A 4,251-nucleotide genomic window follows, 5' to 3' on the forward strand; every position below is an offset into this window, starting at 1 on the left:
GTTTTTTTACCAATAGCACCCGCCGTGGGTTGTGTGTTCTCCTGCCCTCTCTCCCTCTATGGCTTTCATTTCTTGTGATGATCGGTTGTTGTGTGACAGTTTATTTCCAAGTGATCTGGTCTTTTTGTTCTCAATGCAGGAATTGCATTTGGAAAGAAGAAAAGTAAAACGTGAATGTTGCGTGCAGGGAAGTAGAAGACTCTGAGGTGAAGAAACTCGTGTTCCTTGCACTGTTGTTCAGAGGGTCTGGGAGAAGCTGCCAGAGACACGTGTGAATCCCCCTCCCCGCTGCCTGGACCAAACTGGCCCAAGGATCTGCTGGTGACACTTTTTTTTTACCAGGTTGGGGTCGACCAGCTGCTCGAACATATGGTCGTCACCCAGAAGAAAGAGTGTTCGTTTAGGCTGACGTTGGAATAGCGTTTTACTGCCGTCAGTAAAATAAACACATGCACATTTACTTCGGACACCAGGACTGTCCAGGACATTTTACGTCCTTTCAACTGAATAGTTGTCATTCAGTTTTTTTCTGCTTTTCCGGTATTCTCAGTAGTAACATTTTTCTTTATTTGCCTCAAAACCGCATGAGCAAGAACCACAGACAGACCACCAGCGGTGGCGTAGCGGAAGTGGCCCCGTAATCAGAAGGTTTCCGGTTCGATTCCCGATCCGCCAAGGTGCCACTGAGGTGCCACTGAGCAAAGCACCGTCCCCACACACTGCTCCCCGGGCGCCTGTCATGGTGCCCACTGCTCACTCAGGGTGACGGGTTAAATGCAGAGGACAAATTTTACTGTGCTGCTGTGTATCACAAGTGACAATCACTTCACTTTCAGTTTCGGATGGGATGCTCTTGAGTTCTTGCTTTAGAACACACAAATCAAGTTCTGGTCAATTTCAGCAAAGTTTAACTAAGGTTTAGAGAAATAAATATGCAAAAACGATGACGTAGTAAATGTTATGGTCACAACTGAGGTCACGTGACTTGATGAAACACTCATGCTAATTGCACTGTTTCATGGCTTTGGTGCACAATGCAAATTATATATGCAGGAAAAAACAAATTAGGCAAAGCCTTGTTAAAGCTAATGTCTCACGTACCCAGCAGTCGTCATCGTGGGGCTCTATATGCCCTCTGTGACACATTTTCTCATTAGCCAATCCCATATGGCCCAAAGTCACAGATACCTAACCACACTTCTAATTAGAATGCGCTTCATTAAATACAAATTTGTTGCAGCGGCAAAGTGCCGTGATATGTTATAATGTGTGTATAACTCAGTAATCAATTTGTCGTGCGTCATATACTGTTGGCCAAACTGAGCCCCCCACTTCTCCTGGAACCCTTCACCGTGGACCCTCAAGTCAGAGCCAGACCCTTCGGATGTGCGTTAGAGACTCGCTAATTGGAGAGTAGAGCCGTGCCGCTTCGGAAATGTGAAGCCGCCACCCTCCGCTGCTCTTCCCCCCCAAGACAGAATGCATCGTGCAAACATTTTCAGGCTTTGAACAGCAGCTCGGCTCTTTCCCAAGATTAAACGAGCGCCCGGCTCCGAGATTGCGCCTCGACGGTGGGAACCCCGCTGCAGGAAACCTTTCTTTTCATCCTTTCAGTCTCCCGGCAAGAACAATAATTACACTTTATTATGGCTGCACTACATGGAATGCGCAACCTTTTTCAAAACGCATTCAGAAATAATCACGAAATGAAGGTGTTTTCATTACAATGGTCATGACGATTGATCGGATCAATCAATCTGTATTTTAAAATGTCGTGTGACTCTTCTGACCTTTACATGCATTGCAGTTTCAGATAATACGCTTCTTTCCAATGGCCTGCTTTGCACTTTGCAGGTGCTTTGCTGCTCCCCAATGGAATGTCAATTGGGACATAAAAATGAATTGTCCTTGTGACAGTTTCATCTTCTATTTCAAAGGAGAGAATAAATATTTTTTGGACTATTGGAAGTGAAATAAAACAGCAGCAAAAAAGACACCTGATTAAAAAGTCACAAGATATATTTTTCTTTGGATTTTTTTTTACTCTTTTTTTTTACAGTTATGCAGCCACCAAAATCTTAATATATTTAAGGACAGTTACAAGTTGTATTAATTATTTTTGAAGCAGTGCCTGGTCATATATTCTTAAATTATGAATATGTGTTATGTCTAGATTACTGAATGGAATTGTTGCAATTTGAACTGCAGCGAGCACCGTGTTCGTGAACCTTCAACAGTAACACAAGGTGGATATATGAGCAGCACCAATGCATTCTGAAGTGAGGTGCATTACTAGTCTTTCCACTGGTGCACTTTCATCCGCCAGAAAGGGGCACACCGGCTAGCTTCAGGGAATAATCTTAACTATAGCTGGACACCAGGAGAAATATGAAAAAAAAATGTTTGTGTTGCTTCAGTGAGCAGATGAAAAATGAAGCGCAACGTTTCAACTTGGTGTCGGCGGCCAAATGCACGGAATGCCCTGTGTGGAAATGGAATTGTGCGAATTGAAATGATTTATCCCTCTCATGAGCCCATTATTATTCCTCCAGCATTCATAATATTAGGCAAGATTGGCTGCGATTTCGTGGCTGATAAGAAAGACATTTTGGCATGGCTGGAGAGAAAAACAGGGGCCTGACACGGTCAACAGTTATAATAAAAAACGGAAATTTAGACAATTAATAGTAAACAATATTGTCACGATCCAGTCTGGAAGAGGAGTTTCACGTTCGTCCTGTGTAAGGTTTCCTGATCATGTTCACCTGTGTTTGATCGTGTAAAGCGGCCCTGTTGAAGTGAAGTGATTGTCACATGTCATACACAGCAGCACAGCACACGGTGCACACAGTAAAATTTGTCCTCTGCATTTAACCATCACCCTGAGTGAGCAGTGGGCAGCCATGACAGGCCCCGGGGAGCAGTGTGTGGGGACGGTGCCTTGTTCAGTGGCACCTCATTGGCACCTTGGCGGATCGGGATTCGAACCAACAACCTTCTGATTACGGGGCCGCTTCCTTAACTGCTAGGCCACCACTGTTTGTGTCTGTTCGCTGTCGGGTCATTGTTACGTGTTACTGGATGTCTTCCCTGTCCTGTTCATCACGTATTAAACCCCGGTTTCGTGATGTCGTGCGTATGCGTCCTTCTTCATCGTCATGTCCAGTCATCATTCCCAATCACCTGCCTTGCCATGTCAAACGAGTGTGACAAATATACAAGAGTAGTTTACAAATTGCATATGTCATGTAATTTGATTATATATTTCATTATGCTTTTATTTTTTTAAGGAGTTTTATAGATGAATTTCCTGCCAAATAGTGAAAGTAATTTTATACTGATTTAGTGGTAAGCCTTGGTCATGCTGTCTTGTCACATTAAAACAAGGCCTTAGCCTTGATCTTGTCAAATGTTAATATAATAAAAAATGTAGGAGGGATTCTGTCTAATCAAATGAGAGGGATCCAAAGTCAAACCCCTTCCCTGGAAAGCGGCATGGAAAACACTCCGCTTGCAATTTTATCACGCAACACCTGCCGGGCCTACAATCCCGAGCTCCCGGAGACGGATAAAGGCCGTGCGGACGGAAATCTGCCGCCCTGTTCACTCAGAAGTACACAGCGCTGAGTGCGAAAGGACCGAAATAAATACTAAAGTAGGTCAGTCAAGCGCTCGTCACCCAGCCCTGCTTTGGCAGAACAATTACAGAGTGCACGAATAAATGCCGTGGCCGTATTGACCAGGGAAGGTGGTGTTAGAACCGTTTTTAGAACGCCGTGTAACCACAAGGTTCTCAGATATGTCAAAAGACATAAAAAATATGTACGAGAATGGTGCTACATTACACTGCTGGGATAGATTGTATATTTTATTGGTAGGGCTGTCAAAATGAACGCATTGATCACTATTTATTACTAAATCAACGTGGCTGTACATTAACGTGGCATAAACACAATATGTCTAATTGGCCAATGCATTTGCAGGGAAATTTGCATTCATGCATCTGATTGGCCGGCTTGAAAACCAGACCCACGATTCAGTTCACTGCACTTAATTCAGTCTCATTAAACACACTTGTCTCTGTAATAGTTCTAAATATGCCGTATTAAGGCAAATATTGTCTGAATAAGTAATCGCGGTTAATTGTGATTAATTAACGGATTAATCTGCGACCACTTACTGCCCAAAATTCATTTGTTTAAGAGTAACACTAATTGTAAAAAAAAAAAAGAAAAAAGTGAAGGTTACAGT

This window comes from Denticeps clupeoides, chromosome 14 (genome assembly GCF_900700375.1).
Source record: "Denticeps clupeoides chromosome 14, fDenClu1.1, whole genome shotgun sequence".
Lineage (NCBI taxonomy): Eukaryota > Metazoa > Chordata > Actinopteri > Clupeiformes > Denticipitidae > Denticeps > Denticeps clupeoides.